The 12,104-nt window shown below is 45.5% G+C and overlaps 1 non-coding gene across 1 annotated transcript; it reads left to right on the top strand.

Moving 5' to 3' along the window:
* The first annotated feature begins 1,610 nt into the window (after positions 1 to 1,610).
* Positions 1,611 to 1,683, top strand: trnar-ccu (transfer RNA arginine (anticodon CCU)). The gene has a single exon. It is a non-coding gene; the product is annotated as a tRNA-Arg (tRNA).
* Positions 1,684 to 12,104: the final 10,421 nt, after the last annotated feature.

Below are 12,104 nucleotides of genomic sequence, written 5' to 3'. Positions count from 1 at the left end.
CCTGAATATCTTGTTTCCAGGAATATTCATTATCCCAATCTTCCCCTCCTTTGAGCCAGATCTCTGTTATTGCCACAATATCATAGTCCCGTGTGGTGACTTGTCCCTGCAGCTCACGGAGCTCATTTCCCACACTCAGTACATTTACTCACATACACTCCAAATCCATCTCAGACTGCTTCATATTTACTCCCAGTCTGACCCTCCCATTTCTGATTTATTCTTTATTCTGGTGCTATTTGTCTCTCCCAGTCCACTTTGCATCTTACTTCTCCTCTCCAATGCTACATCCTGGTGCCTCCCCCACCCCTGCCAAATTCATGTAAACCTTCACTAACAACACCAGTTAAAGCTTCTTCAAGGACATCAGTCCCAGTTTTGTTGAGGTACAACCCGTCCATCTTGAACAGGTCCCTCCTGCCCCAGAATTGGTTCCAATACCCCAGGAATCTTTTTACATGCTGGGTGATAAGCTGTCTTATCTTATTACTCCTGTACTCACTAGCACATGACACTGTGAGTAATCAAGAAATTACTAGCTTTGAAGTCCTGCTCTTTAATTCCTCCCGAGCTCCTGAATCTCTGACTGCAGTACCTCAACACTTCTCCCTATGTTATAGCTTTCCATATCGCCCACAACTTCCCCTCCCCACTCAAAATATTCTGTACCCTCTCACTGATGTCTTTATCAACCAATCTCAGTTGCTCCTGTCAGCAAGCTTCCCTGTGACATCAAATGCCTTCAGCTTCATGACATGGTAGTGAGGTAATGGTGTTTTTGATGATGTTTGATATCATTGTCCTGTGTATTTGAATCCTTACGAACACTCGTGAATCTCTGATGCAGTCCTGGGCCCACTAACAGTTACCAAATATCATGGTCCATTATAAATGAGAGCACATATCCAGCAGTAGAAGTCTAATCAATGTAGTGGTGCTTGTCCAAGTCAAAGGAGAACATGCTTAAGGGAAGCTTTGTAAATTCTTCCCTAATGATAGACAGTGATATTTCCAAGAAGATAAAATATATCATTGAGCAAACGGCATCAGGAAACCAGATCTGCTCCCACCTGCTCCACATCATTGTTAAAGGATGTGGAATTGGCTGAAAATAAAGTGAGTGGCCACAGGGACAGGTGGAATTTAGAAAGAATCCAGAGCAAACAGCAAGAGCATCCAGTGTGATGTCGTGCTCCTGTGGCCGAATGGATAAGGCACTGGTTTCTACAGGCAGGTATTTGTGAGGTTAAATCCCATCTGGGATGAGATTAATCTTCATTCAGTGAATATCTGCTCTTTGTCATCATTAAGAAACACACAAAGATTAAAGTAGCTTCAGTTTGAGTGCTGTCTGAGAAATGACTGAAACTTAGAGCCAGGGTAAGGAAAGAAAGCTCTGGAAAGACACTTGCTTTTCACATCCAATCAACATTTTGCCCAGTAATCAACTGTACTAATTGTTGACAGACAACAGCAAGTCACATCCTGTCATGTCATTGCTGGAACCTTTGGCATCAATACATTGTGGTTGTGTGAGAAAATAAAGGCTTCATATTTAGCACTGCTTAGAAAGAGTGTCAAAGGGACAACTTACAACTTCTTAACCAACAACCCCAGTGGCCTAATGGATAAGGCACTGGCCTCCTAAGCCAGGGATTGTGGGTTCAAGTCCCATCTGGGGTGCAATAAATGCACTTTCAACCATTCTCCTTTCCTCATAACTTTGTAACATACTTCACCTCCTTTCTTATTTGCTTTCCACTCTCACAATCTGATGTCGTCTTTCAACCAAGCTCTGTGCCATCTTCACACTCACTGAACAATACCACCTCTACTTTCCACACAAATCCTCTCCCTTTTACCCCTCTTTTCACTTCACACAACATCCCATGCACAGTTCCTACTTTCAAATACAAACACAAATTACAACTCAACTACAAATCCTCTAAGCACATTCACACCTCAAATACACACCACACTCTTCCTCCAAGCACCAACAATTCTGTCTTCAATTATTATCTGGGCTATCACACTATGAAAATGCTCAGCAGGCAACTGTACAGTCTGCTGGTCCACTGAGCTGCACAGACCAGGCAGTTGTCAGGATCAATACTTTTTTTTATTCATACGCAGGATGTAAGTGCTGGCAAAGCCAGAATTTATTGTCTATCCATAAATTCCCTTCACAAAGTGCTGACCCCTCTTCTTGAACAGTTTCAGTCTGTGCAGTGAAGGTACACCCACAATGCTGTTAGGGACGGAGTTCCAGGATTTTGACCCAGTGACAGTGAAGGAACAGTGATATATTTCCAAATCAGGAAGGTTTGGGACTGGGAGGGGAACTTGGAGGTGGTGGTGTTCCCATGCACCAGCATGCTCTTGTCCTTCTAGGTCAGGGGTCAGCAACCTGCAGCTCCGGAGAAAGATGTGGCTCTTGAACATTGTATTTGTGGTTTCCAACCTTTTCCACTTGGAACACATTAACACGAGAAAAGCGAATAAAAATTAGCTTGAGAAAAGTCAGATCTGTATTTTTATTGTGGGGATAAAAGTCTAATCATTAAGCTGCACTTTACAGTTTAAAATGATAACTTTAACAAAAAACATCATTGTGCTCTTCACAAATCTGTTTGTGTGGTATAGCTACCCCATGGTTATAGATATGACTTTGGTTAACGGAACAGGTTTGATGTTTGTGACCATTATTGTTTCTAGTATAGCTGAGATGATACATTATTCTGAATGTGCTATTAGAAGGTATTATTATCACGAAAATCAGTAGCTGATAAAAATGTAATAATGGTAAAAAAGTCAAAGCTTAAGGCTCTTTATCTGAATGCACCTGGCATTTGTAACAAGATAGATGAGTTGATGGCACAAATAGAAATAAATAAATATGACTTGATAGCTATTACAGAGACGTGGTTGCAGGGTGACCAAGACTGGGAACTCAATATTCAAGGGTATTCGACATTCTGGAAAAATAGGCAAAAAGGAAAAGGAGGTGGGGTACCTTTGTTAATAAAGGAAGGTATCAGTGCGGTGGTGAGTGTTGATATAGGTGCAATAGATCGTGATGTGGAATCAGTTTGGTTGGAAATAAGGAATAGCAAGGGAAAGAAGTCACGGGTGGGAGATGTTTATAGGCCCCCGAAGAGTCGTCTCACTGTGGGACAAAGTATAAATCGGGAAATAATGGAGACGTGTAAGAAGGGAGCTACAATTGTGATGGTGATTTTAATCTGCACATTGAATGGACAAATCAGATTGGCAGAGGTAACATGGAAGACGAATTTGTAGATTGTACTTAGATTGATACTTAGAGCAATATGTTGCAGAACCTATCCGGGAAGATCTAGTAATGTGTAATGAGATAGGATTAATAAGAGATATCGTAGTTAAGGATCCTCTAGGGGGAAGCGATCACAACATGGGAAAATTTCAAATTCAGTTTGAGGGCGAGTAACTCTGGTCTCAAACCAGTGTCCTCAACTTAAACAAGGGCAATTACAGAGGGATGAAGAAAGAGTTGTCAAAAGTGAGCTGGGAAAGTAGACTAAGGGGAAGGTCAGTGGATGAGCAGTGGCAGACATTTCAGCAGATATTTCATAATGCTCAGCAAAAATTTATCTTGGTCAAAAAGAAGGACTCGATGAGAAGGATGAACCACCTGTGGTTAACACAGGCGGTCAAGGAGAGTATCCAATCAAATACTAAGGCATACAAAGCGGTGAAAACTAGTGGTCGGCCAGAGGATTGGGAAGTTTTTTTAGGAACTAGCAGCGGATGACTAAAAAGCTAATAAAGAGGGAGAAAATTGATCATGAAAGTAAAGTGGCAAGAAATATAAAAACAAACAGCAAGAGCTTCGACGGGTATATAAAAAGAAAGAGAGGAACTAAAGTGAGTGTGGGACCCTTGGAAGATGTGTTTGGAGAATTGATAAGGGGGAACAGGGAAATGGCAGATCATTTAAACCAATATTTTGCATCGGTCTTCACTGTGAAGGACACTATAAACATCCCACAGATATCAGATAAGCAAGGAGCTAATGGGAGGAAAGATCATGTAACAGTCTCTATCACGAGGGACAAAATATTTGACAAACTAATGGGACTAAAGGCAGACAAGTCGCCAGGACCTGATGACCTACATCCAAGGGTTTTAAAGGAAGTGGCTGCAGAGATAGTGGAGGCATTGGTGTAAATATTCCAGAACCACTGGATTCCGGGAGGGTCCCAGCGGATTGGAAAACTGCAAATGTGAAGGCCCCTGTTCAAGAGGGTAGGGAGATAAAAAGCAGGAAACTATAGGTCAGTCGGCTGAACATCAGTCGTTGGGAAAATGCTAGAGTCCATTATTAAGGAAGAAATAGCAGGACATTTAGAAAACCATAACGCAATCAGAGTCAACATGGTTTTGTGAAAGGGAAATCATGTTTGACAAAGTTGCTCGAGTTCTTTGAGGATATAACAAGCAGAGTTGATAAAGGGGAACTGGTAGATGTAGGGTATTTGGATTTCCAGAAGGCATTCGATAAGTTGCCACATAAAAGATTATTGCACAAGATCGGAGCTCATGGTATTGGGGGTAAAGTATTAGCATGGATTGAGGATTGGTTAACTCACAGAAGACAGAGGGCTGAACGGCAGTGCCCTTTAAACTCAGCGCGGTGCCCACATTCAGCGGCCGCCGCCAAGCCCCCGCGATATTAATTACGGGGGCTCATTTCCATCGAGGCCGCCCGTCGCCCTCCCCATATTACGTGAGGAGATCCGGGACATTCGGTGCAGGGAGAGAGTTTTTGACAGTTGTGTAGCAGGTGCTGGGGCCCTATTTTAAGCGTCCCAGCATCTACTTCCTGACAGCTGTCAAAGAATACTTACCTGACTGCTGAAGAGTGGGGCTGCTGTCAATCTGGCAACAAAGCAGAAAGTGATGCAGAAACCCAGCAGATCAGGCAGCATCTGTGGAGAGAGAAGCAGAGTTAACTTGACCAAGTTCACAGACCTGAAAGTTAACTCTGCTTCTCTCTTCACAGATGCTGCCTGACCTGCTGAGTTACCCCAGCACTTTCTGCTTTGCTGTCACATACTTACCCTGCTGTGTCCCAGTGTCCTATGAAGTGGTGATCCTCTTCTTCCACTCCAGTGTAACATTCCTTCTTATAGGCGTGCCGCACCAGGGGGAATAATCTTAATTTTGCACATTCCATGGCGTGAGACTGAAATATATCATCAAAGGCGAATATTCTTCTTTGGCCTCCTTATCTCGCGAGACAATGGATAAGCGCCTGGAGGTGGTCAGTGGTTTGTGAAGCAGCGCCTGGAGTGGCTATAACGGCCAATTCTAGAGTGACAGGCTCTTCCACAGGTGCTGCAGAGAAATTTGTTTGTCGGGGCTGTTACACAGTTGGCTCTTCCCTTTCGCCTCTGTCTTTTTTCCTGCCAACTACTAAGTCTCTTCGACTCGCCACACTTCAGCCCAGCCTTTATGGCTGCCCGCCAGCTCTGGCGAACGCTGGCAACTGACTCCCACGACTTGTGATCAATGTCACAGGATTTCATATTGTGTTTGCAGACGTCTCTAAAGCGGAGACGTGGACGGCCGGTGGGTCTGATACCAGTGGCGAGCTCGCTGTACAATGTGACTTTGGGGATCCTGCCATCTTCCATGCGGCTCACATGGCCAAGCCATCTCAAGCGCCGCTGACTCAGTAGTGTGTATAAGCTGGGGATGTTGGCCGCCTCGAGGACTTCTGTGTTGGAGATGCGGCCCTGCCACCTGATGGCAAGTATTCTCCGGAGGCAGCGAAGATGGAATGAGTTGAGACATCGCTCTTGGCTGACATACGTTGTCCAGGCCTCATTGCCATAGAGCAAGGTACTGAGGACACAGGCTTGATACACTCGGACTTTTGTGTTCCGTGTCAGTGCGCCATTTTCCCACACTCTCTTGGCCAGTCTGGACATAGCAGTGGAAGCCTTTCCCATGCGCTTGTTGATTTCTGCATCGAGAGACAGAATATACAACATAAATAAAACCATAATTGAAGAATAATTACCAACTATGAATATCTAAGCATCTGACTGTGAAAAACCGCAGTCCAATATGCATTTGGAATCTGTATTCATTTCTCTGCGAACTGCGATGTGAAAATACATGTAACCACAATTATACCCTCAATGTTAAAAAAACAGGGAAAAATGTTCATATTCTAGCTGCATTGCCAACTACAAATATTACACCATTAAATATGATCAACTGCTGCAGAAGCAAAGTGTTCGTGAACATGTGTCGATGTGTAATTGTTGAAAAACCCATGACAACAGCACAGATTAGGCCCCTCCCCCACCCTGCCCCAATGTCGCATTGGTTTTCAAACATGTGCAAGACAAACCTTGCAGTCAGACGTCAGAGCTGTTACATGGTGGAGTTACCTTTGCATTTAAAGGACCACACCAAAAGCCGAGGATGGCAGAGGGGTATTCTAGGGTGGCCCCGCAGTGTAGTGAAGCCTCCCTGCTCACCCTCCTATAGGCTGTGTGGGCAAAGCGGGAGGTCCTTTTCACCAGCGATTGTAAGAAGATGCTCTACCGCCAGAACAAGACATTCTGGCTGGAGGTGACAGAGAAGGTGAGTAGCCGTGTGACTATCCAACATCAAAGGGTCCAATGACGGAAGGGGATGAACAATCACTCTCCCAGCCAGCCGGACCCTCTAAGCTTCATGTGCACAGGGTACGACTGCCAAAGTCATCCACAGCCAAAGGGCTATCATAGCAGCAGCCTTCCTGCAGTCAGGCTACTGGCGCAGAAGTGGCACCGCGTAGGAGAATCTGCAAGCATTTCCAACAAGCATCCTGACACAGATGGGTCTGCATGGGTGACACAACACCCTGGAAAGGCCGGGAACAAATTTGTCTTCACTAACATTGCAGCACTTTTACTGTGTGAATGAAGTGTACCAGCATGTACTGATCGTGGCTCCTCCCATTACAGTATTGGTCTTCCAGAATTGCCAATGTATGAAATAACATCATTGCCATGTCAGTATCACTCATGTGCATCTTCACGGATGCAGGAATGTGGACAATGACTCAGTATTCTGCTGTGAGTAATGGTGTACACAAAGATGTTGCAGATGTGGATTGCTGCACAACAGGTGAATGAGGGTGCTGTGTAGTGTGCAGAGCCCATGGTGGTTCCTATGTCATGGAGAACCTTTGATCAATGAGGTGCTGCCGTGCATCCTGAGCTCACTGCTCACCCTGCACACAGTGCCTGGATGTTCTCTGTCCTCCCATGTACCTTCCCTGCTGTAAGACCTCAGGGTCATCATCGTCTGAGGATGAGTCCTGCTCATGTCTCTCCTCATCCTGCAAGGCCTCCCCCCTATTGACTGTGTCGTTGTGCAGAGCACCGCAAACAGCAATGATACAAGTTATCCTTTCCGGCCTGTACTGCGGGGCACCACTCCAGGCAGCGGAATCACATTTGAAGCCTGCCGATCGCCTGCTCAGTGGTAGCTCTTGTCGCTCTGTGGCTGGCGTTGTATCGTTCTTCTGCAGCAGTGCTGGGTGTCTCACCGGTGTCAGCAGCCATGTCTACAAGGGGTAGCCCTTGTCTCCAAGAATCCAGCCCTCCATCTGAGCCATTTCAGCGAACAGCAATGACAACTGTGACTGGCACAGGATGTGTCACCACCTCTCTCGACATCCGCAGTTGCCTCTGACACTGGCGCTCTGGCATCTGCAGATACGTTATAGAGTCATAGAGTCGTACAGCATAGAAATAGGCCTTTCGGCCCATCGCATCCATGCCGACCAAAATGCCTATCTATACGAATCCCCTCTGCCTGCATTAATTCCATATCCCTCTATGCCTTGCTCATTCAAGTACCTGTCCAGATGCCTCTTATATGTCGCTGCTGTTCCTGCCTCCACCACCTCCTCAGGCAGCTCATTCCAGATACCCACTATTCTTTGTGTGAAAAATTGACCTCTTTGATCCCCTTTCAACCTCCTTCCTCTCACAAATCTATGCCCTCTAGTTTTACTCACCCCGACCATGGGAAACAGACTCTGGCTATCTACCCTATCTATGCCTCTCATAATTTTAGATACCTCTATCATGTCCCCTCTCAGTCTCCTTCGCTCCAGGGAAAACAGACCCAGCCTCTCCAATCTCTCTTTAGAACTCAAGCCCTCCAAACCAGGCAATGTGCTTGTGAATCTTTTTTGCACCCGCTCCAGCTTAATCACATCTTTCCTGTAGTGCGGCGACCAGAACTGCACACGGTACTCCAAATACGGCCTAACCAACGTTATGTACAACTGTAACATGACGTCCCAAATCTTGTACTCAATGCCTCGGCCGATGAAGGCAAGCATGCCATATGCCTTCTTCACCACCCTGTCTACCTGTGTTGCCACTTTCAGGGAACTATGTACTTGCACCCCAAGGTCTCTCTGCTCAGTGGGACTTGTAGATGCACAGGGATCTGTAGTGGCGAGCTCACCTTGGGTGCTGCTGCTCACGACTGGGTGGCCCTATGTGTGCTGCAACTGCCTGTTGGTTTTACCTGCAGCTCATATGGATCCTCTCAAGAAGGGCATCAATGAATATACCGTGAACCATCCTCATCTTCAAGCTGCAATTCAGCTCAGTTCCTTCAATGCTTCGAAGGTTCCTGACAGGACAGAGACTGATGTTGACTGGTACATCAGGTGCTTTCATACAGCAGCTGTGTGGTATGGCAGAACATTTCCTGTCTTAGCTCCCACTAAGAGTGGCACCGCATGACCACATAGAGATTGAACATGCTGCATAGACTGACCCACAAGACATACAAGCTTCACACACCTACCATCTGTGGCACTCTCCCCACATACAGGGAGACTCGAGTGCCATTGCTTCTTCAATAACAGAGGCAGTCAATGACACAGAGCTGTCAACCATAACGGAGGGGGAAATCGCAGTGGCTACCTTCCAGAATACAGAGTTAGACCCCTGCAAATCCCCCCTCCCTCCTGCCCTTAAAAATGCAGAGTTAGAGCCCTGCAAATCCCCCCTCCCTCCTGCCCTTAAAAATGCAGAGTTAGAGCCCTGCATATCCCCCCTCCCTCCTGCCCTTAAAAATGCAGAGTTAGACCCCTGAATATCCCCCCTCCCTCCTGCCCTTAAAAATGCAGAGTTAGACCCCTGAATATCCCCCCTCCCTCCTGCCCTTAAAAATGCAGAGTTAGATCCCTGCATATCCCACCTCCTCCCTTTAAGAATGCGGATGTGACCCCTGCACATCCCTCTCCTCCCTTTAGGAATACAGAGTTAGACCCCCTGCACATTCCCTCCTCTCTTTAAGAATGCTGAGTTAGCCCCCTGTGTATCCCCCTCCCGTATTGCAGTGTGAGACCCCTGAATAACACAACCTACCTTCACTGGCGACAAGTTCTGCCTCTGAGGACCCTTCGGCTTTTCAAATCCTGAACAGGACGGCTCGTGACCGCCGCCTGTTCAATGAAAAATCCGGAAGTGTTGGTGCAGAGGTGGCGGGCTGCTTAATCAGCACAGGTAAGTAATCATTACCATATGGTAATTGTGGTGTCACCGTCGTGCAGTGGGGTCCTCAACGAGGTCCTGCCACTACCGGTAAAATTTGATGGACCCGTCTCGACGTCGCGGGTCATGGTGAGCTTCTCTCCACAGTATTTTACCAGCACCCACTCTGTGAACCGGGGCGTTGATGGGCCGGTAACATTCAGCCCAGAGAGTTGGGATTAATGGGTCTTTATCAGGTCGGAAAGACCTAACTTGTGGAGTGCCAGAAGGATCAGTCCGAGGACCTCAATTATTTGCTGTCTCTATTAATGACTTGGAGGAGGGGACAAAGTGTAATAGATCCAAATTTGCTGACGATACAAAAATAGTTGGGAGGGCATGTTGTGATGAGGACATAAGGAATCTGCAAGGGGATATGGATACGTTGAGTGAGTGGGCAAAAACTTGGCAGATGGATTTTAATGTGGGAAAGTGTGAGGTCATGCACTTTGGTCGGAAGAATCAAAAGGCAGACTATTATTTAAATGGAGAGAGACTTCAAAAAAGTGCAGCACAGAGGGATCTGGGTGTTTTTGTGCATGAAACACAAAAGGTTAGCATGCAGGTGCAACAAGTAATTACGAAGGCAAATGGAATTTTGGCCTTAATTGCCAGGCGACTGGAGTTTAAAAATAGGGAAGTTTTGTTACAACTATACAGGGTTCTGGTGAGGCCACACCTGGGTTACTGTGTACAGTTCTGGTCCCCGTATTTAAGAAAGGATATTTTGATTCACTAGGTTGATTCCTGGGATGAAGGGATTCACTAATCAAGAACGGCGCACATGTTAAGCCTTTATTCATTAGAGTTTAGAAGAATAAGGGGTGATCTTATTGAAACGTACAAAGATTCTGAGGGGGCTTGACAGGGTAGATGTTGAGAAGATGTTTCCACTCGTGGGGGATTCTCAAACTAGGGGACATAGTTACAGAATAAGGGGACACTCATTTAAAACTGAGATGCGAATGAATTTCTTCTCTCATAGGGTAGTGAATGTCTGGAATTCTCTACCTCAGAGAGTGATGGAAGCTAGATTGCTGAAAGTATTTAAAGAGGTGGTAGATAGATTTTTGAAATATCGGGGAGTTGAGGGCTATGAGGTGCTGGCATGAAAGAGGAGTTGAGGTCTGGGGCAGATCAGCCATGATCTTATTGAATGGCAGGGAAGGCTTGAGGGGCTGAATGGCCTACTGCTGCTCCTATTTCTTATTTTCTTGTGTTCTTGTAGGCCCCGGAGACAGAGAAGTGCAGGGCTTGAAGGCTGCTGCTTCTTGTAGAAGCTGTTCTCTTTAACTGAAACTGTTTAAAATTAGACAGGCTAAAAAGGGTGGGTTCTAGATCATGTGATCCCTTCAAGTAGCTGTCCCACCTCCTGTTGGCCTTCCTACATATTAGAGTCAGTGAAGTGATCTCCCACTCCATTTTAAACACGCTGAACACTGAAGTAAATCAACTTAATATGCTGTGTATATACAGAAACCAGAGAGAAAAAAATGGATGTTCTCAAACTCAAAAGATTCTTCAGTAAAAACATGCAGTACCCAGAACAAAAGGGTCAACATGCACATTAAGAGCTGAGTTTTTAACTTATTTGTACCCTACTGGCTACTAGTTTCACTGTGTTGAATGGCAGCTGACGATAACACCCAAGTGCACAGAAATTCTATAATTTCCACTTGGTTTTCATCCGTTCATGACAGTGGCACAATGTTACTTGCCACTTATCAACCCAAGCCTGAATATTGTCCAGGTTTTGCTGCATACAGGCACAGACTGAGGAATTGTGAATGGTACTGAACACTATGTAATCATGATTAAAAATCCCCACATCTGACCTTATGATGGGGGGGAAAGTCATTGATGAAGCAGCTGAAGATGTTTGGGCCTAGGACATGGCCCTGAAGAACTCCTACAGCAATATCCTGAGGCCGAGATGATTGGCTTCCAACAATCACAACCATCTTCACTGACATCTGACTCCAGCCAGAGGAGAGATTTCCCTCTGATTCTCATTGACTTCAATTGTCCTCGTGCTCCTTGATGCCACACTCGGTTAAATGATGCCTTGATGTCAAGGGCAGTCACTCTCACCTCACCTCTAGAATTCAGTTCTTTTGCCCATGTTTAGATCAAGGTTGTAATAAGGTTTGGAGCAGAGAGAGGCCTCAACATGTTGCACCAGGGACATGTGACAAAATTAATGACTCTGTCACAGACATGGGGGCTATTAATTTGCATATAAAGTGAATAGCCAATCTAATACCTTCAAAACACAATCTGATTTAAAACACATTTCTCCCTTTCAATAATGTCACTAAGCATGAAGACATCAATGGAGAGTAGCACAACTGTATTAGCTAGCTAACAAAACAGTATGCAATGCCAATGCAAACTATTTTTTTTGACAGAAAAGAGCGAGCTACATCATGTCACTGGGTGGTAGATGGACCTTATGGGATAACCTCTGTGGATTCACATTGAATGCACTCCTGATACATCCAATAA

This window comes from Heterodontus francisci, chromosome 10 (genome assembly GCF_036365525.1).
Source record: "Heterodontus francisci isolate sHetFra1 chromosome 10, sHetFra1.hap1, whole genome shotgun sequence".
NCBI lineage: Eukaryota > Metazoa > Chordata > Chondrichthyes > Heterodontiformes > Heterodontidae > Heterodontus > Heterodontus francisci.
The sequence above is the reverse complement of the archived record's forward strand: the minus strand, read 5'-3'. Positions and strand labels throughout refer to the sequence as shown.